The 22,835-nt window shown below is 46.5% G+C and overlaps 1 protein-coding gene across 5 annotated transcripts in view; it reads left to right on the top strand.

Annotated features, from left to right (window-relative positions):
* The window catches only part of by (focal adhesion protein tensin), a 248,222-nt gene that overhangs the window by 1,089 nt on the left and 224,298 nt on the right, over positions 1–22,835 (top strand). The window lies entirely within an intron of this gene.

Genomic DNA, 22,835 nt, shown 5'->3' with positions numbered 1-22,835 from the left:
ACGTGACGCATGCATATGCCCTGCAGCCTTAATCAATGGGAGGAACTGATAAAGACAAATGGAAGTTGTTGTTGTTGTTGTTGTTGTTACCCTCATAAAATATGGTGGCGCCGGCCCTTGGAAGTTTTCTGTCCATTTATTCTTCTCATTCTTTCCTCTTTTTTTTTTCTTTCTCTCTTCAAAGGTCGGCACGTGACTCGAATAATAGCGGAAAATCTAGCCCACGCATTAAATATGCGATCATGCGGTTTACCGGATCGTGTATGCACGAAAAGAAAACAATTTTGAGTTTCTCTTCGGTCGCTGGCAAGTATTATACAAAGACGGATGCTTATTTTTTCAGCTGCCCTTTGCCATTTCAGCCTTGCCGTGGGAACGAGAGCGTATATTGTGCAGCAGGGCAATTTCCTGAACTGGTGCAATCTCGGTGATTGTTCCTTTCTATTGATATTTTTTTTTTCGCACGAAGAGCTCAATGCAAAACGCGGATAAATGTATTTTATACTTTGATTTCTTCTAAGAAAGAAAGCATAAGACAATTCAGCAACTGAGCTTGCAACCCGGGAGATACGCGCGTTCCAGTTTTGTGGGAATCTGTGTTACAGTGAACTGTCGTTAATTTGAACCTCCTGTTATTCGAACCAACACGTTGGTCCCGTCAACATCGTGTAAATGAAAATGGCTCTCTTTATTCGAAATGCGTGAAATTTCAAGGACCTTTTGGTCCCTTTCGATCAAATTGCACATTATTAAAGATTTTTAGAAAGCATATTGTATTACATTAATTACATTATATTTTATGCAATTATATTATGTTATAAATTATTGGAATCAGCCGCCGCGGTGGCTCAGTGGTTATTGCACTCGGCTGCTCACCCAAAAGACGCGGGTTCGATCCCGGCCGCTGCGGTCAAATTTCTATGTGAGGCGAAATTTAAGAGGCCCGTGTGCTGTGCGATGTCAGTGCACGTTAAAGGTCCCCAGGTAGTCGAAATTATTCTGAGCCCTCCACTACGGCGCCTCTCATAGCCTGAGTTGCTTTGGGACGTGTTGCATTTGGGTTGCAAGCCCCAAGGGTAGCGTTGGCCTGGCGGCCTGGGGCAAAGCTGGAAACATCCGAAGGTCCCGGCAAAGGAAGAGTCGACTGGCAACAGAACAACTAGTTTATTCTGGCATCGCAAAAGAGCAGCCGGTCAGGGCGACCACGTTACTCGAAGGAAGGAATCGAAGGCTCTCGTTGGCGTCCGGGGCAGCCCCCTTTATACCCACGGAGTCGAGGGCAAGAGGGAACGGCTTGGGAAGAGTCATCCGATACGGCGACGCTTGAACATGTTCAGGCGTGACGGGCGCGTCCGCCAGGCCGGCGCCGGTCAGACCTCCTCGCCTCTCAGTTGGAGAGCTCCTCTCCCCGGCTGCCGCGCTTTGACAAGCGTGGGCAAAACATGCACACACACAAACACGCACGCACGACGACACGTGGCACTGAAACCTGCCTGGACGCGCTTGGCGGGAGGCGTTGCGGCAGCGATGAACGAAGCCGCGGCATCCGGTGCATCCGCGCCGGCTATACCGCGCGCTGTAGGCGAGACGTAACAGACCGCCCCGCCGGGAGAAGGAGATCCCGATGGTCAGGGGACTGCATCCGCTGTCCAGAGGGATGTCGCTCGATGATGCTCGTAAACGAAACCGGTCGTCCCTCGACGTTGCTTGAGCGCAGCGCACAGAGAAGGCCTCGTTCTCAGGTTCAGGATCACACAGGGCACTGCAAAGTCACTTCGGGAGAGTTGCCATTTTTGTGCTCGTTCCCAGCAAGCGTTAGAACTACGCCGAAACGCAACCGCTCAGTCAGCAAGCACGAGACAACCCTCACTAAGCTCTGCCAGACTCTTTCCCCTTTTATACTACTGCCTAGTTCCTTACAGTAGTCAAGCAGCACTCAGAACGCGTCCACAAATTGGAAAATTGCACTAGAAAGCACATAATCACTTTGAAACACTAAACAAAAGCAATATGTTAAAAATCCTGCCTCAGGAAGAAAACATCAGTAACCAACAACTTTGAGGCGGATTCCTACGTTAGGGGCTTCGACTTAAGCCATCGGCGTTACCGTTGAGACTCCCCTTTTTGTAACGCACCTCAAAGGAATATTGTTGCAAAGCGAGGCTCCAGCGCAGGAGGCGGCCATTTTTGGGAGAGATGTTCTGCAGCCATTGGAGAGGGCAGTGATCCGTCTCAATGATAAACCTCGAGCCGGCTAGGTAGCATGACAATTTCTGAACGGCCCACACGAGACACGCACACTCTTTCTCGGTGGCGCTGTACGCCTGCTCACGACAGGTCAGCTTACGACTAGCATACAGGACGGGGTGTTCCACTTCTCCATTGTCCCTTTGGCACAGTACAACGCCCATGCCTCGCTCACTAGCATCGCACTGAACAACGAACCCTTTGGTATAGTCTGGCGATCGTAGCACAGGCTGGCTTGTTAGGGCGCTCTTTAGGGCGCTAAAAGCTCTCTCCTTTGTCTCGCTCCAGACGACTGTTTGGGGCTCTGTTTTTCTTAGAGCATCCGTCAGGGGAGCCGCGATATCGGAGTACCTGGGGATGTACCTCTGATAGTAGCCGGCGACACCCAAGAACGACCGAATATCGGTCTTCGTGCGCGGTTGCGGGAAGTCTCGCACAGCGGCCACCTTTATTTCAGAGGGGCGGCGACGACCCTGTCCAATCACGTGACCGAGGTAGACAACCTCGGCCTGTGCTAATTGGCACTTGGGAGCCTTGACTGTCAAGCCCGCTTCGCGCAGGCGGGTTAGCACTGCCCGCAAGTGTGCCATATGCTCAGACCAGGATGCGGAGAATATCGCTACGTCGTCTAAATACGGTAAAGCAAATTCTTCCTGTCCCCGCAACACTTTGTCCATGAGGCTTGAAAAGCAGTATGGCGCGTTCTTCAAACCAAAACTCAAAACTTTAGGACGGAATGTTCCCATTGGTGAAATGAACGCCGCATACCTACTAGCCTCTTCTGTAAGTGGAACCTGCCAATAACCCCTGACAAGATCTAGGGTGGAAATAAACTGAGCGCTACTAACTTTCTCAAGGCGCTCCTCGATGTTAGGGATCGGATAAATTTGATCCTTAGTAATGGAATTAAGCCTGCGGTAGTCGACGCAAGGACGAGGTTCCTTGCCCGGTACCTCAACTAAAATCAAAGGGGAGGTATAATCACTCTCCCCCGCCTCAATAACACCGAGCTGTAGCATTTTCTTTACCTCAGCCTCCATAATATCGCGCTGGCGGGGTGACACCCGGTACGCCTTGGATCGTACTGGCTCTGGGGAGGTAAGTTCTATATCATGAGTAAGGACAGAAGTCCTACCAGGCCTCTCAGAGAACTGACCTTGAAACTCTTGTAAGAGTTGGTGTAGTTCGGTTTTCTGCTCAGGCGACAGCGGTGCTTTACTGAGTAAGTCACTAATGACCTGATCAGTGTCTTCCCTGTTCGTCACTGAGCCTAGTCCCGGAAGCTCGACCTGAAGCTCTTCTAAATTTCCCGTGTCGTGCATTTCATCTCCAGTACCTGGTGCCTTTAACGCTACAGGCTCAATTTTATCCAGTTCTGACGTGCTCTGAATACCAGCTTGCTGCGCCTCCGACCATTTTTCATTGTTTTCAATTTTATCCAGTTCGGACGTGCTCTGGATATCAGCTTGCTGCGCCTCCGACCCTTTTTCATTGTTTGACAACGTCGGCCCCTCAACTACCGCCTTTGCAGCGAGCTCCCGAACTCCTGATCTGGTTAAGGCCTGAACGCTAGCCTCACCAAACAAAAGCCCCTTCTCGCGCAGGAGGTGATCGGACCTGTTCGAAAATAGGTACGGGTAGTGGGCGGGCAGCCTAGATGACACTACGGCCTCCGTCTCAAGTGCTCCGAAAGGTCCTTCAATAAGCACTTTTGCTACGGGCAGACACACGCTATGAGCTTCCACGGCTTGCTTAATCCATGCGCACTTGCCCGTGAACATATCGGGTTCTACGTAAGAGGAGTGAACTACATCCATTGTAGCTGCGGAATCACGAAGCACTCGGCACTCTTTCCCGTTCACGAGGAAGTCTCGCATGTAAGGCTGGAGAAGCTTCATGTTCTCGTCAGTGCTACATAATGACAAACACACGACTTCTCTTTTTGTTTCTGGACACTGCGCCGAAAAGTGACCCGGCTTCTGGCACGTATAACACACGCGCGCTTGCCTCCTGTCGAACCGCTTTCTGCGTTCGGCTTCGGCTGCCGCCGTCTCCTTACGTTCGGTCGGACTGCTTTCACTCGCATCCGCACTACGCGTGTCCCCCCTTGCTCTCATGGGTGTGAACTTCGGCCTCTCAGACTTGGAGCCAAATTCACCCTTTTGACCGTCCTTAGCTCCGCGAGCCCGACGCGTCACAAACTCCTCGGCTAGCTCGGCGGCTTTAGCCACTGTACTAACGTCTGGCCTATCCAAGACCCAGTACCGCACGTTCTCAGGTAACCGACTATAAAACTGTTCCAGCCCGAAACACTGCAGAATTTTCTCGTGGTCACCAAACGCTTTCTCTTCTTTGAGCCACTCCTGCATGTTTGACATAAGCCTGTAGGCAAACTCTGTATATGACTCATTTCTGCCTTTTTCATTTTCCCGAAACTTCCGACGGAACGCCTCCGCTGACAGCCTGTACTTTTTTAGCAGACTCGATTTCACTTGGTCGAAATCCTCTGCCTCCTCTCTCTTCAAGCGAGCGACTACGTCGGCCGCCTCGGCGGGTAACAAAGTGAGCAAGCGCTGTGGCCACGTTTCCCGAGAGAACCCCTGCTTCTCGCACGTTCGCTCAAAGTTAACCAGGAACAAACCAATGTCCTCTCCAAGCTTAAACGGCCGCATCAGGTCAGTCATTTTGAACGATACCCGTTCTCCTGCACCGTGTGCCTGACTTCCATTACGAGCGCGCTCTTCTTTCTCTTTCTCTTTTTGTTCTTTACGTTCTCGCTCCTCTTTCTCTTTTTGTTCTTTACGTTCTCGCTCCTCTTTCTCTTTTTGTTCTTTACGTTCGCGCTCGTCTTTCTCTTTTTGTTCTTTACGTTCGCGCTCCTCTTTCTCTTTTTGTTCCCTCTCCTCAATGGTCTCAAGGCATTCCGACAGCTCGTCATCCTCAGCCTCCAACTCAAGAATCGCCCTTAGCAGTTCTGGTTTTCTGAGTTTGTCTGAGACATCAAGACCCAACTCTCTTGCAAGCTCCAGCAATTTCGGTTTGCGCAACGACTTCAAATCCATGGCTGCTCCGAATGCTGCTTTCTCTACTGCCTACTATTGTCTTGCCGCAAACTAACCCGGCAGCAACGACAACCACAATTACCAGCTCTGTTTCTGACACTAACAAAAGCCTGGCAAAACTCAGAAGAAGAAAGTCCCGCACTCACCAAACCTCGCAGCCACGAATTCAGCGCAGTCGTTCCGCTGCAGGCAACCAGTCATCACACAGGGCTCGTTGCACTGCTCCCGGATGGTCGTTGTGCTGCTCAGCATACAGTTGACCGCATATCTTCGCTGCTGGCCTCCGTTGTCGGGATCCCACCGCTGGCAACCAGTTGTTGCATTTGGGTTGCAAGCCCCAAGGGTAGCGTTGGCCTGGCGGCCTGGGGCAAAGCTGGAAACATCCGAAGGTCCCGGCAAAGGAAGAGTCGACTGGCAACAGAACAACTAGTTTATTCTGGCATCGCAAAAGAGCAGCCGGTCAGGGCGACCACGTTACTCGAAGGAAGGAATCGAAGGCTCTCGTTGGCGTCCGGGGCAGCCCCCTTTATACCCACGGAGTCGAGGGCAAGAGGGAACGGCTTGGGAAGAGTCATCCGATACGGCGACGCTTGAACATGTTCAGGCGTGACGGGCGCGTCCGCCAGGCCGGCGCCGGTCAGACCTCCTCGCCTCTCAGTTGGAGAGCTCCTCTCCCCGGCTGCCGCGCTTTGACAAGCGTGGGCAAAACATGCACACACACAAACACGCACGCACGACGACACGTGGCACTGAAACCTGCCTGGACGCGCTTGGCGGGAGGCGTTGCGGCAGCGATGAACGAAGCCGCGGCATCCGGTGCATCCGCGCCGGCTATACCGCGCGCTGTAGGCGAGACGTAACAGACGTTAATCCCCCGCAAACCTAAACCGAATTATTGGAATCGCGCGACGATATTTCGAGTTTTTTTTTTTTTCCGGACAGCATTTTTTCAATTGATCGCGTTTTATGCGTCTACTTGCGACTATATTATATTTCTTTCTTTTTTTTAATCTTTTTGCTGAGCACGTTCTTCTTCGCTGAACCCGCCCTGCCCTTTGACACCACAATAATCCTTATTTTGTTTGTCGGATCTCGTTTTCATCACGTCGCCGGAAGGTGGCGGTGTGCGCGTTCAAGGCGCTCTCCACGAAACATTTTGACACCGATTCTCGGAACTTATTCACCGGCCATGCAAGACGTAGTCATCCTACCTACACCGCTGACCGTCTGTCGAGAAACCTGCGCGATGCGATTTTTAGTTCAGTTCTGTTTTGTTTGTTTTGTTGCCTGTAGTAGTGTAATCGTCGACTAATATGTTCTCCCCACGGAGGGGCGCGCTCATCCCATTACTGGCGCTCACGGCGCTCGTCTATTCAAGTGCCTATCATTTTTCGTCCGCGAAGAAGCAGAAAGCGTTCCCTTCTGGGCCAGCCTTGGCAGGGGTCCAGAAACTTTTTTTCCCCCTTGCAATGTAGTTCTCTCTTTTCGCGTCATGCACTCTTTTTCTCCCGCTCTTCAAGCCCCGTCCGCACAGTGGTAATATTGCGGGGCATCTATACCCTGTAGATGCGTGCAGTGGAGCAGAGGTTAGAACCACGCTGTCACCGAATCAAGAGACCGAGTGTAACTGAATCACAGTCATTTTTGTTGTACAAACTATATCCGCACAACGATATTTGCAGGCGGCTACAGTACTAATAAGGAGAATGAGACTTAAGCGCTTTGGTAAGAACGCAAGGTGACAAATGCGGGCAGTAAAATTGCTCTTGGAAGCCTCACTATTCATTGTGTCATGCAGCCTCCTAGCCTATACAACGCTGCATGGTTCTTTGAGGCAGCGTGTTGTTCGCCTCGCGCAAGGCTTAGTGAAGGGGCAGATACAATGCGCCGTGGCGAAGATCAGTAAACAAAGGGAGAAGTAAAGGGAAACTGGGGCAACCGGAGGCAGACGACACCGTGGTCTTTTCTTCGTCTGCCGTCGCCGTTATTTTTGTCTCTTTGTTTACATAGGGTGATAGATGCGACGTCAGCGGCAGTTTTGAAATACGCGTGACCGCAATGTATATGTGTAACAGAAACCGTACGATAAAGAATTGAAGTTATTCGCATTTTTTCAATAATTTTTTGTCGTCATCAACATTCTTGCTGGTCTAAATGTAGGACCACGAGACATTCGGATGTGGACCGGTCTTGCGTTATGATAGGCATTCTTTACTATTTTGTCAACATGGCCTGTGGGAAGAACATGCAACCCCAGAGTTTAATGTTTTACATGAATCGAACTTCCTCAATGACCTGGCTCTTTAAGGGACAATGAAGACAACACCATACAGTTACTGTTCTCACTAAAGTTGGACTTCAAAGTCTTCCCGCCAGTCGAATCAATTCCATGACGTCGTTACCGAAAAAATCGGTTAACCGCCGTTCTGACATGAATGACGCTGTAGCATAGGTTTCGACGTCACATTTTCCAGCAGATGCCCGTAAAATAATTACTGTTGGTGTTTCCCGTTACAAGCTAGACTAATTATCTGCCTTAAGGCTTGTTCAGCGCTGCTATCGAGAGCTTGGTATTTAATTAGCAAGTATTTTTGTGTGTGTGTTTTCTGTGTTGCTAATATTGCTTCCTATTCTGTGTGCCTTTTTAATGTTAACTTTGTTCGCGTATACACAGACTACCAGTATTGTTTTCGGAACTATTGCGATGTAACTTCTGTCATGGCGCCTATTGTGATATTAATTTGCCTTGTTTCGATATGGTTATGCTACAGTTCGTTGTATTGTTATTCTGCGTTGTTGTATATTTGGTTGTATTTCCATAGTTAATTCCAGTGTTTTTGCTTTACCCTTACTATTAGTTGTCTATTTTACGATCTTCACCAAAATGATGTATTTTTTGAACTGTTATTACTAACCCTACTTTGCCCTCCTGCAACAATCCCAAATGGGATTAGAAGTATGTATAAATGAATGAATAAATGAATAAATAAATAAAAAATGAATAAATAAATAAATAAACTATTATGGAGGAAGTCTAATTAAAGGAACGCCAAAAGACACGGTCGAAGACACAGAAGTGCACAGGACACCCATCAATATGCGTCGCCTATTTCATGTGAGGGTTTTGTTGTGAGATGCACTATAGTGACACTACTCTTCGTCGTTTGCTTGCCTTGGAAGCGCACGGATATGGACTCGTGCACTCAAGTGTGCGCTAAAGCACAGCTCAGGAGAACTTGAGAAGACTGAGGCACCGCACGAGTCACTACTGCCTTTCCGGTCGTTGAGATTCAGTGGCTTCTATATAAGTTTGAAGTTGGCTTCTAGTTCCCACAAGACTCGATTACCGCTTCATCGGATGTAGTGGGCGCTTCTGGAGTTAGCAAAGCCACGGTCTCTTCTCGCGATTTACCTTTTTGTGCCTATCATTTGAAAGGCCTAGGTGGCGTTGTGGTGAAAGCCTTCTCTTTCAAGAAGCCGTCTGCAGGCGCACATTCGGGTCACACTGGCAATCCAGCTCCTTCACATTTGTGAAGGGCGAAGACCACGCACGGAATACAGTGCAATAGCACTAGTTACGGTGGTCCTTATGTACTGTGAATGCGAAGACCTTTAGTGTGAAAGGCATTTACACTAAGGCCTTAGCCATAAAGGCATTAACCATAAAGGCTTTTGACCTAAAAACGTTCACCATAAAGGTTTTTGATCTAAAGGCATTAACCATAAGGTCTTTACCCCGAAGGCATTTGACCTAAAGGCCGTGATCACAAATGCCTTTGATCAAAAGGTATTTACCCTGAAGACATTTATCTTGAAGGCCTTCACCCAGGTGAAGGCCTGCGGGGTGTACACACCTAGCAGGTTACCCACAACCGGGTGGGCAGGTGGGCCGCCTGCCTCAAAGCAGGCTTCAGGGACGTACGCACGCACGTATGCCCGAAATCGCAAAATGCTCTTAGTAGTGCTAGCGCACTGAAAGACGGCTGACACGAACACTTGTAAACATTTGCATACACGTGTGCTTATAGAATGCGCCTGACAGAAATGACCATGGCAGTAATATCACTCTCAGATCTTGCACGAGTGACGGCTTACGTACACAAATGGCGTCTATAGCTACCGCCTCTTGGAGCACATTGGTACCCAAACCAAACAGGCTGTGTCACTGCTACTACTACTTGCGACCTGTTAAAGTTAATGTCGGAAGCCGTAACAGGGCAGGCTCCCCATATACGTGCCAACATGTGTTGGACGCCTCACACTATCACACTACATGGTTACGCCAAGGCATGCAGACAGCCCCGAGAACCCCGAACCCAAAACCTGAACAGTGGAGGCAGCACTGTCTACTTAAAGCCCAGAGGACCAAAGAGAGCTGGTTTACAGGGCGCAGCATACAGCAAAGGCCGCAGTAGCCCTGTACTAAGGGCCCCTCCAAGTTCAGAGTGCGCAAAGCTATTATGATGAATTTTTTTCTTTAATGCGGGAGCATTGAGTGGATCGCTAAGGCAAAAACTGTCCGGCGTGTGGAGCCTCCACCTGCTGGGTGGTATTTATGGGATTTGCCTCTCTCCACCTGTCAACCGTACCCCCTCTCCCTCTGCCCCTCTCCACTGGTAGCGGAGAGGAGGGAGACGCAGAATGACTCAGCAAAAACGAAAGTGATAAGGAAATGACTCAGACAACACTGACATACGTGCAGAATGAGAGCTGCTGGAGCTATTCCTTCCCAGCATATCTCGGGAAGAGCAAACTGGGTGGCACAATCCCTACGGGTGGCTGTGACAGGAACAGCCACCTGCCAGTGCAGTGGTGCATCGCTCAACCGCTGCGCCACTGCGCCGGTACTGGTACGAGGACTCGCAGCGATTTATGAATGTGACGCATTTTGCGTGGTTGCGTAGTCGGAATTTGAAAATAATCACGATTGCAGTAGATTGGGGAATGCAAAGCAATGAACTCAGAATTGGAATAGATTGACGAGAGAGAGGAGAACGCTGTCGTATTTCCACCGCATCAATCCAATTCTCTAAATTTTGTCATCATCTTCATCCAAGATGAAATTGGCGTCCAACGGTGCATTTTATAATTCTCGAAGAAGCCGGCACAAGCACGAGAGATTAGAGAGAGTCCAACAACCACCGGGCACTGGCGCCTGGTAGTGTTTATATAGCTGTGGAACTTCATCATAAAAGAAAGGTCCTGGCCCTCACATTTTCAAACTGCCAAGGTTATGACTGAAGTAGAATTTGGTCGGTTGCTCTGCGATCTGACACCTGAAATGTTAAATAAATTTAAATGGTACTAGCTGAGAAAGGGTTGCGTCACGCTATACTGATCATATGCTGTGTGCAGCTTTCGCCGGTAGCGCAAAATAAATGTACATGCGGGGTCGTGTACCGCTCGTTTCACTGGAACTACAGTGTAGTATTTTTGTGAGGTTCTCTTGCCCTAAGTCGTCCACTGGGGACTTGCGAAAGCATAAATACTAGCAATTCAATGTGTCAACGAAGTAATTGCTTTCCTCTTTAGCCGTACTGCTGCGCTTGGGTGGATACTAATGAGTAATTACTCCATTATTACAATTCTACTCCCCCTCAGGGGATTTCCCTAAACACTGGACGAACTGGTGATGTAAGCATACTGCTGCATGTGCCATCGTGCTTGTCATCAATTTACCCCGGTGTCTGTTTAATGCCGTGGCTATCAGAGCTACGTGGACAAAACGCTTGCAGCTAGCTGGCGTGGGGCGGAAGGGGAGGAGAGGAGGATCCTGGGAAAGAATCGACACCCCCACCCCCCTCTCTACACTGTGACTTGAAGTCCTGAAAACTTGTTTCTCCACTAAATGCTATAGTGTTTCCAGGCCATATTGCACTGCTCGCGGCATTATAGCTTGCGCTAACCTTGGCGGCGGCAAACGTTGCTGTTTTTTTTTTTCTTTTTTCCTCCTTCCCGTGGGACGCTGCACATAACATTGGCCGCCCTGCGTTCAGCTCGGCACCCACTGCTGGGCTGCGCGACGATTGATCTGTGCGGCACCGTTTAGGCCGCGGTGACACGCCTACCACTTTCCTCCCCGGCGCGTTCGGAAGGAGAGGCACGAGAGAGCTTTCGGCTTCCGTGACACGTACGCGACACGTGACCTGGCGTCGAAAACCTTCCTCTTGAAGGCATAGGTAGCGGAGCGTATATGAGCTGTAGAGGGTTGCACACGGAGGGGTTAAGCGCTTCAATATCGGGCTCTGGTTTATCCCTCTGGCGTCTGCGCCTTCTTCACTCGCTGTTGGTGCTGCCGGATTCGGCGCTATTGAATCCAGCGGCTTACTGACGTCCTTCGACTACAGCGACAGTCTTGGATTAGGCAATTTCAAAGTCTAAAGTGCGTATAAATATTTTCCACTTTATTCAGAGGTATGCCGAGTCGAAAGTTTACTTGCGTATGGAATGAGGATGGACAGTAGTTACTGCTTGCTGTATCTCTGCAATGACAGAAGAGGTGGAATCGCAGCTGAACGTGTGTCTACGCTGTTCATGATGAGGAACGCCGAAACCAGACCGAATTAACGCAAACTAATGGCTGTAATATACAAAACGCTCCACTTTCCATATTTTTGCTTACAATGGAGGTTTCTGTACCTGTGCTTTCGTAGGCCTAGCGGTTGTTGATTGTAACGTACTCATTAGTTAAGGCAGTGTGTGGTTTGGACATTGGACAGGCTGAAAGCAGTGATCGACTCCTGTTTGTTGCCTCTATGTTGTGTATTTGTGCATATTCGCCTCATTGGCGCCAAGTTCACGAAACAAGTGTTTCTCGAGTCTGCTGAACACTAAACGCTACTGCTTTTATTTGGCACACGATACTGTTGAGGACAAACCGTGAATACATTGGACAGCTTTCAATGAAAATTCTTTACACATTCAGCCATTGAGCTAGCTCTTCTTTTAGAACACAGTCTGATGCATGGAACAAAACCGCGCCTCGTAAACTTCTCCATCCTATAAACTTTGCGCCAAATCTGCAAGGCTGAGCGCTGCGGTGAAATCAGGTTGCTCTCGCACTCCAGTCACATGTCGGCACAACATCATTAGTGCCATTGGCGCAGACATTTAGAGCAGCCCTGCGTCAGCGTGCGTTGTATCGCTTGTTGTATATCTCGGCCATGCACGTACCCTCGTGTGCGCCAGTTGCCGTACACGTCTGTGCCCTTTTGCTCGCAGTCTCGTTGACAATGATCGAGCGCACAAGCCCGCCGTCGCGTACACTGTTTTCTTCCGCTCTTGTTCTTTTATGTGTGCGGATGTGTGCACTCTATAGAGTGTTCTCGATTTCGGCTTCCTATAGTTTCTCTGTTCTTTACTCTTCTTTGAACATGAGTGTTGCTCGCCATTTCGGCGCCTGTTTTGAGATGAACGTTTCGTGCTCTCGCAGCAGAACCTGCTCACCTTGCCTCGATTTGAAGCGTCATCTGTTTCGCTACATTTTTGCGCGCGGAATGCCTGTGGACGACGTCAACCAGGTGTCAGCCATATGCTCTCGCAGGCTGTCGCACTTGACTCCTAGTGTCACCTGTCACCGGTTGCCAGGTGATAGCGGATGGACACGGTGGACACAATCGCAGCTCTGCAGGCAGCAGAACGCGCATTGCGCCATTCTGCGGAAACGAGTCACCGCGTTCGAATCGTGAGCTGCAAGCTTGCGGGCACTTCGTTGTGCTGTCCTGTTGCCATGCCCCCTTGTCATAGAAAAAGTATATAACAGGTAACCTGTGGTTCATCTGGACAGCCTCAAATAGCAGAGGGCTACTTGGGGAAGTTTGGGTTAAGAGATTTTTATTTGACAGGATGGCCGCGACAGGACAGGGTTAATGGCACGTACGTCCCTTGCAAAAATAGTCTATAGACAGTCTATAGACCTCTTGTCGACTCTGTTTCCTTCCTATAGAAATTTATCTTTGTCTGTTCATAGTCTAAAGACTGTCCATAGACAAAAGTCTACTAAAAGTGTATGGCCATAAATCTACAGATTGTCTGTAGACTGTCTATAGGATTTGTATTGCCTATAGACCGTTCTTTAGAGTTTGTCTATAGAGAGTATATAGACTTTATAGACAGAAGTCTATGGGCGGTCTATAGACAGAAGTCTAAAGAAATTATTGTAGGGGACAGGGTGCCTTTCTCCGGCAGTGAGAGTAGCCTGACTAACGGTGATGACGATGCCCTGTTGTGCGACGGCTTTAACGCTATAATTCCGTCTCCTGTGTCATCGTACTCGAGCCGAGCGCCCTGCCTTCAATTACAATGGTATAGCCCATTGTAAATGCGTTCGTTCGCATCTTGACAGTGTAACCACGCGAAAATATCTCCTTGTGTATGACCCTTGTTTTGGGACTGCCAAATCTTGATATGAAAGCATACGCATACACGCCTGTTCTTGCGGTTATGATATGAATAACCCTTGTGATATGAATAACCTTCCACAGATGAAAAAACAGCGCGTATAGACGGGACACCAGAAGTATCGATACAACACGGGGCGCTTACTAACAACTGAATGTTTACTGTTAACAAGTAAACGCTTATAAACGTTTTGTCTTAATCAATGCCACGTGTTGTGTCGCCTGTTACTTGGCCCTATGCCAACGCATTGTGTTTTCAGCATGCTCTCGTATCACTAACTAACCCAACTACTGTCTTTGTCAACCCTCAATAGGTTTTTCACTGAAAAGAAAAATAAGAAAAATAGGCTGTTTGAAATTTTCTCCCGCGCAGTTTCGATATTTGAAGGTGTCTAAACCGACGAATCTGAGAGGTTTGGTTTGAAGAGTTCTGTGGTTACAGAACGGACCGTAGTGACGTTCGTTCGACATGCTACGAAGAAAAGAAGCGAACCAATGGGTGGTTTTCTAAGAAAAGGCTAGTAAATTTCTGCTTCTCACTTTCAAAAGAAACAGAATGTTCATATATATTTTAGATGAGTGTTGACTGGCAGTCACCACTGCTTAGGTCTACAAGTGAACGTGAATTAAAAGCAGCTAACATTATTTGAGACTAACTTTATTGTCTGACAGATGATTAGAACTCATCGCTAAAATTTTGCGACCGATACTTGGCCGAAAAACAATGTGCTTACGCGTAGTCCCGCCTGTGCTGAAGTTTGAAGATGGTTTCCGTGGGCAAATTGGCTGATTTTTTTCCACCTTCACAGGCGGACAGGCCACAATACCGAATTGCCCCTAATGTGTTTAGGAGTCAAAACTACTCTAAGAAGCGAACAGTTAGCCTCAAAGCAGTTGCTTACAAATAACGAGGCAAACCGTTGTTCACTTCGAACTCACTCCAAGAGCGGGTTCACCGGCCGGGGAAATATAACTGAGAAGCGGAGGCCAATAATTGTAAAGTTGACATATTTCAAGAACACAGCACTTATCCTGTCATCAGGGCGTAAACTTAAGGGAAAGAGTTTGCAATCCGTGAAGATTTTTCGCTTGCAACACGCAAGGCAAGATGAAAGCTGATCGAGTTCGCAAAACAGCATTATTTTAAATAAAAGTTATCAGTTGATAAACTGCGCATGGACTTAAAAACGTACATCCACAATGTCACTGCCGATGCTGTCGTGCAGGTAGATCAATAGCTCACACGAGGCAGTAGTGCGCACATACACAAAAAACCGAAGCCTGTCATATCTTCCCCGTTATCACTATCATTTACGAATATCCGAAGTATCTTACCCAAGTGCGCTCATTCCCCATCTTTTCTCGAAGACAATAACTCCGCTATTATAGCTTTCATTGAAACATGGGGTACTCTTAGGCATAGAAAAATCGCTCACATAATTTGCTATCAATACCGATTCCAATATTGAGATCATTTGCACAGCTTGCATTATTTCTATCATCAAACTTTTGATAGGCAACTGCTACCGTGCACCGAACTCCGATCACTGCTTTCCTGATGAACTACGTGTAAGCATTACGAGAGCCTTTGAGCTGTTTCAGGCTGACGTAACTTGTCTACTCTGAGACTTTAATTTTCCATAGATCGACTAGGCAAAGCTCTCACTGTACTGCTTAAACAAGCTTCATAAACATGACTTTAAATTTCAGCCTATTTCAGCTAGTTACCCTACCCACCCGTGGTCCCAATATATTAGACCTAATCTTTACAACAGCCCCTGACACAGTGTATGACATAAATTACTTAGATGGACTGAACGAACATAATTTAATTCAAATAACAATTAAAACAATTAATATTCCGCTTCCGTTCACTGGCATCACCAGGAAAAAGATTCGCGACTATCACTGAAATGATTACAATCGAATAAATGCCGATTGGATTGGAAAACATTTAATTCGTCAGAAAAGGCAGAATGCAGACGATCCGTGCTAGGTGGCTATCAGTCCACGGCTGACAGCGACCTGGTTAGCCCATTCAATGACCCGGGTTTGAACTCCCAAGTCTGAGCTGACCAACACGGCCTCCCACTGCTCGAGATTAGGAACCTGTATTAGAGATTTCGGGGGCGGCTCCTCTTTACAATTCCACAATAGGTGATCATAAGTGGCTAAATCACCACATAATGTACATGCAGGGTCGTATTCACCGGGGTAGAATTTTGACAACAGGTAAGGCGTCATGAAGGATCGCGTCTGGAGTCGCCTCCAAGTGGTCTCCTGCTCCTTATTAAAGGCTTTGTCCGGAGGAGAGAATATCCTTCTTTCAAGTTTAAAATGATTAGTAATATCGTGAAAAGATGATAGGCCGTCCTTCGAAAAACTCTCAGCAACGACAGCGTCCCCTGCTCGGCTGACGAATACTCGAGCTGTTATATGTGCCGCTTCGTTACCAGGGTTCCCCGAGTGAGCCGGGACCCATATCAATTCAATAATTCTGCCTAAGTCTTTGGTTTGACCCAATATGCTCATTGCTGCCTGAGAAATTCTGCCCCTCGCATAATTGCGCATGGCAAATTTAGAGTCGCTGAGTATGGTAGTAGCTTCTCTGTTAATGATAGCAAGGGCGATTGTCCCCTCTTCTGCCGTTTCCGAGGATTTCGTTATGGTAGTGCCGGAGACTATCAGTTAAAGTATTTTCTGATAATATACTGATGCCTTCTTTTAAAGACAGGTCAGTAGAAGATAACTCCGTTCTTGTTAGAGATAAGCTCACAAAACTTGTAGCCAAACACGTCCCACTTATCACGCTATCAAATGATAAGTTCAACCCTTGGTTTACAAGAAAGTATCAACGCATGAGAAATAAGAAAAAAACGATTGTACAAAAACGCAAAGCACGAATGCACGCCATGCGCGGGGGGTAAATACAAAAACTACCTAAAACTGTATTGTTCCGCCCTTTGTGACGCAAAAAATAAAAAACTTTTCTTAAGTCCTTCCTGCGCAATTTAAGAATAACCCAAGCAAGTTCTGGAAAACAGTACGTCAGAATAGCGTCAGTAATGTTATTTTATTACATGATGTAAACAACACCCCCTGCTCCTAGGCTGACTGTCCTAACGCATTTAACTCGTTATTCGCATCTGCTTTCATCGAAGAAAAAAATTCTAACATCCCGTGTGTACCATATTTTGATTACCCCTACACAGCACCAGTTGACGTTACACTTGATGACATGGTGCACCTGTTAAATAACCTTAAATGCTGCTGTTGAAATAAATCCAAAATAATAAAAAATACCATTTCTGTCTAGAGCATCATCTTACTTCACATCTTTAAGCAGTCGATATCAACAGGTGAGCTCCTCACCGATTGGAAAATAGCAAAAGTGGTGCCGGTTTTCAAAAGTGGCAACAAACAAACGTTGGCACGAAAATTACCGTCCCATCTCACTTACATGGATCTGTTGCAAGGTGCTTACACACATTTTCGCATCCACATATACAATCACCTGGAATCTAATAATTTCTTTATCTCAAAGCAGCATGGATTCAGAAAAGGCTTTTTCTGTGAATCGCAGATTTTAGTTTACTACTGACCTACATTTTACATGAACAGTAACTTACAAACTGACTGCATCTTTTTCGACTTTGCCAAAGCATTTGATCGTGTAGCACATTGCCGACTAATCTCTAAGCTTTCTGCGCTTAAATTAGACTCTTTAACGTTGTCATGGGCCCGTAATTTTCTTTCTAATCGCCAGCAGTTCACCGTTGTTAATAATTATCCCTCTCCCCTCTCCGACGTTACATCGGGCGTGCCGCAAAAAAGTGTCCTCGGTCTATTACTCTTCTTAATTTGCATTAATGACCTGCCAATAAACACCTGATCTTGTATACGCATATTTGCTGACGGCTGCATTACTTATCGATCAATAAAAAGTACTAATGACCACTTTTCACTCCAAAGTGTCCTCGATCTAATTAACGACTGGTGTAAAACGTGGCTAATTACTTGAAACATTTTTAAATGTAAGATAATTTCTTTTAGCCGAAAATCAGCCAATTCGCATTTCCCCTGCTACATTAATAACGATATATTGGCTCGGACTATGCAGTATAAGTATCTATAGGCGTCCATCTTTCGCCAAACCTTTCTTGAATTGTACATATAACCACCATTTTCGCCAATGTTTCTAGGTCACTATGGTTCCTGTGACGCAACCTGCGAAACACTACCCCTCACGTGCGTAAATAAGCCTGCATAACTTTTTTCAGACCGCAGCTAGAGTACGCTTCGTCAATCTGGTCGCCTCATCAGAAATACCTAATAGAGAAGTTGGAAGCTGTCCAGAATAGGGCTTATCGTTTCATTTCGCAAAATTACTGTTATCAGTGCAGTGTAACCCAACTAAAAATCGAACTTTCGCTCCATCAGCTGAAAATTCGTCACGATATTGCCCTTTTATCTCCCTTGCGTAAATACGTCCATACCACTGATTCACCGCCAGTATATCTATAACGTCCCTCCTATTTATCACATAGATTACATAATAACTACGATCTTCCGCACTACATCGCCCTGCAGCGCAATCATGACACCTTTCGCGAACATCTACTCAAACACTTCGTCGACAACGCTTAGCACGTCATTTATATGCGCACGATTCATCTAGCTTTGTTTTCAGCTGCTTGAGACTATTGCCTCATTGGTTCTGTTTATGCGCAGTTATCCTCATGTATGCCTGAAATGTTTTCTTTTGCTCTTGCACAACTCTCTGTGCGTTTCCCCTATTGTTTCATGGCGCATAGTTGTCATGCACTTTTATAACTTATTTTTGTGAATTGCGGTACCTTATTATCTGAACTCACTTTTTTTTTGTCGGTTTTGCTGCACTTTTACTATGCTTTGGATTTCTAACCTATTTTACTCAAAGTTTTGTATTTGACCCCCCTTACACAATGCCTCTCTTAAGGCCTGTAAGGTATGTGTAAATAAATAACTAAATCTCTCAAATGATGATGGTGTGCTACGACTATTACGCTCCACCCTCAGCATGCATTATACTCTAAACATTTTACCTATATGGGTGTTAAAAGGGAGTAAACTGTCCTCTTGCGCACACTTTTTTATGAGAGGGAGCGCTCTAGAGGACAGTTTACTCCATTTCTACGACTTTTCTAGTTAGAGTGATTTATGCATGTGTTAACAACAACAGTCTGTGATAACATTGCAGCCTCGGTGCAGGCGTTTGATTTTCTTGTTCCTGTGGCCTGCACGTGAGAGTTCTGCACTTCTGAGCGGCCATGAGAGGCATATACAGCCCTCCCAGTTCGTGGACTCGAAGAAAGAAACAGAGGGACCAGGAAGCGTCCCGTTTCACCGAGAAAACATGGCCGCCGAATTACTCTGCGCTCCCCACGGTTTCCCGGTGAGGTTCACAAGGCAAAGAAACTGCCATAAGGAGGGAAGATTGAAGGCCACCGCCCTTCGTGGTGACAGCCAGCCAGCTTTTTTAAAGTGCTGGGCGGGAGAGCAGTTTATGCTCGGACGATTGGTCGCACCGCGGCGTCGCCTTTCGCCCCTGCTAATTCATTTTTTTTTCTTTCGACTCAACCCAACGTGCCGCGTCGGATGTCCACGCGCGTCGCTAGAGGCGCCGGCGCCCTGCGCTGCCGGCGCTAACGAGTCTCTGCTTCGATTAATAACCGGGGCGCGCAAGGTATTGGCGTCGCGCCGCCTATTTTGAGCAGCGCGCCGAGAAGCGAGCTGCACGCGCTGGCTTTCTTCTCGCGTCGAGGATCGCGAGTCGCGGACAAACACGTTGCAACACCGCCGAAGAACGGGCGAGCAGAGTTAAAATTACCGTGCTCTCTTTCTGATGTGCCGCTGCTTAACGAGCGAAGCGCGTGCACAGTAGACCGTAGAACGCAGTGGAAATGTCAGACCAGCGCTATGCGGTGCCCTTTGCCCGCTAGCGACAGCCGCGGGTTTCCAACAGGGGCTTAGAAAATCGCGAACTGTATCTCTGAATAAAACGGTCATGTAGTGGCGACATTTGGGGCCACGTTATGGCTTAACCTTTACCTCAGCGCATAATTTGATCTACCTTACTCGCGCTTGTCTGGCCGGAAAAAGGAAAGAAAAGCTTCCAGACTTTCCTGCCCTTTCTTTTCTAGAAATACTGAACGATTAAAGCGATGCTGTCGACAGATTGAAGTTTGTTGGTCCAGATTGATGGATTACCACTTTCTAACGGCAAAGAAGCTGCTTTCACAGAAAACGGAGGTCTTATAATATAGATAAGAGAGACTTTTTCCACAAGCAGTACACTGTGGTGAAGTCATGGGAGCTTCTTTTTTACTGTTGTTAAGCATAAAACAAAAGATCATGCTCCCTAATATTAAAGTACCCGTTGCATGCGTACCGCTGGTGAAATTTTGTCGCGCAACAAAACAAAAACTAAAGCTAAATGTGGAAAATCAAACGGAACGAGCCCGCGACAGTCTACGTTACTGTCACCAACGCGTGGGCGCTCGATACGAGCGCTTCCATCGCGAGACCGTGGCCTACATCACCACGCAGGCTCCACACCAACATTACAGCAACGTTACTTTTTTGTTTTGCTTGTTTTGGTCAAATGCAATTCGCTTGTTTTTAATTTCGTTTTTTTTCTAATGTTGCTGTAATGTTGCAAATAAACACCGGAATAACATTTTCGTACCACTATTTATACATTTGAACAACATAAAAACAAATGGTAGTCAAACCGAGTAGACGTGGGAAAGCATGTGTTCATCCTGACTGGCTCAAGGTTTTGCTTTGCTGCATCGTCGGCACGTCTGGCGACGATATTAGACTCCGGTCAAGCTCTGATCGAGGTTAAGCTGATATGATGTGTTCGCGCCTCAGATGGAAGGTGATGAAGACGACGGTGTGCAATGCACAGCGCGAGAGTGCGTTGCAGTTAAACTCGAGGCATAGTGCTCTCGTGCAGTGGCCAGCCAAGCTGATCTGTCTGCGCCGCCGCGGGTTCGAATCACAGTTGCGGCAATATTTGTTTACTTATTTATTCAAGGTCAGGGTCAAGTCTTCAGCGATGGCCCGGTTTTTGCAGCTTTGGTCGGAAAGTAGAGCCTTCCTTCTAAAAATACTAAAGCAACCTTGGACGAGTATGCGGGCCTTTCGGTTGTGAAGGTACACAACTTAACGCTTTGCAGGGACCAATAACGAGGGCGACAATTGAGCTCCACAATATAGCACAACATGCAACTCATGCACTCATTCCAAACAGATACCATGGAGTCAAGTTTATTTTGAACATTACTGATGGTGTCCCATGAGTGATACTGGCGAATGGGTAATAATCACAGCTTTCTAGCGAAATAATGGGACTGTGAATGCAATGTGTGGCTGTAACAACCTAAGAGGTATACAGTTGGAAAGTAATGCTCGTTGAAAAACATTTTTTTTTGTTGTGAACAGCTGGGAAAAGTTCTGGGACCCAGTGCTTGAAATATATTAGTAATTGTGTTTTATGGTTATGATCCAAACATGAAAATAACGTTTAGAAGGCTATATTAAAACAAGGCTTATTTTGTACGTTGAGTTCAGGTTTGTAAGGTACAACATAAAATTTTTTTACTTATTAAAATTATAATATTTAAAACTCAGCATTATAATATCATGTTAACATTTAATGTTAAATGAATGTTTTGGCATAACATATAAACTTATTTGTTATTTTTTAACATTAATGTAACGTTCCAATGCAGCATATAACGTTACTGCGAATTACGTAACATTTTGTAAGATTATTCTGATTCTTGGTGCAACTTGGGCACTTTGAATATGAGTGGTGCGGAGTTAAAGTATTCCAACCATAGCTCCATATTACATTTTCACTGCTGAATAAAAGCCGCCATCGTCATTAAAGGCTCAGCCATTGTATTTTACGAATAAAGAAAACCGAACTGAGTTGACCTTTTAAACGTGCGCATTCTTTCAACGCCGCCATGCGCAGCAATGAAAATGTTTTTGTACTGACAGGCCACTTCATGTTGTAGCGATAATAAAAAGCGATCATCACAACGATTCTCGTTGAGGTAGCAGACAGGTTTTCCGGTTATCAGCAGAACCAGTTATGAGGTGGCGGTGGCAGCGCCAACCATGGGGCTGATTCCTATTAATTAGGGTAAAAGAAAAAAAAGCAAACTTTTAAAGTGAACTTACCCCCAGTATTCATATGATGTCACGGAAGCATACATCAATCTGCTACCTCAACCTGTAACCTGTAACCACGTGCAACGCGAATGCCGACGGATTGCTGATAAGGCGAACTTTAATAAGGAAAAAAAAAATCACTTCCTTGCCTAGCTAAAACAAACGGTGGGAAAATTTTCTGAAAAGTATTTGAATAAACCATTCCTCTAAATGTGCCAGTTTACGTACATTGTGCGCTAATTTCGCCTGAAAAGTGCCGAAATGCATCTTATGCCATGATTCAACTTCGCAGTATTTATGCGCGGAAGTAGCAATTTTCCCTTACTCCAGAATGCTTGAGAGAACATTGAAAGCACAATTCACCGAACATTAACTCAGACATCAAATTATACTTGTGTGTTTAGCTATTATGAAATTTACGTCTTACATCTCTTTTCGGTCACATTGTTCAAAGTTACTATTCTGTAGGTTTTAATTAATCAATTAATGATGTGGGTACAATTGTCCCGTTTATTTTGTTAAAATTAACTTAGGCCACCTAGAACAAAGTTTTTTCAATTACAAAGTTTCAATCACATCGAATTTTAGGTACGATATTCCTAGCTGGTGCAAATGCATTATCTTACCTAAATACCTGGATAATTATGGTAGAAAAGCGGTTCGAAGCTACCGGGGTCATTTCCGGCTATAGCCCTACTGCCTCATTTGCTTGCTTCAAAATGTTCCCCTCTGTTTTAAAACTTTGATTTAAGCTGAACAACATCAGTCTATTATCAACTGTAGGACAGGAGTTATAATCGTTAGGCAGTGATTTTAAAGCAAAAATGTGTAAATAATTGTGCAAATAAGACAAAATTTCTCACAAAATCATGAGACGGTGGCTGGCAAGAGATGAATGAGA

Source organism: Amblyomma americanum, chromosome 3 (assembly GCF_052857255.1).
Source record: "Amblyomma americanum isolate KBUSLIRL-KWMA chromosome 3, ASM5285725v1, whole genome shotgun sequence".
Classification (NCBI taxonomy): domain Eukaryota; kingdom Metazoa; phylum Arthropoda; class Arachnida; order Ixodida; family Ixodidae; genus Amblyomma; species Amblyomma americanum.
This window is presented reverse-complemented; position numbering and strand designations above follow the sequence as displayed.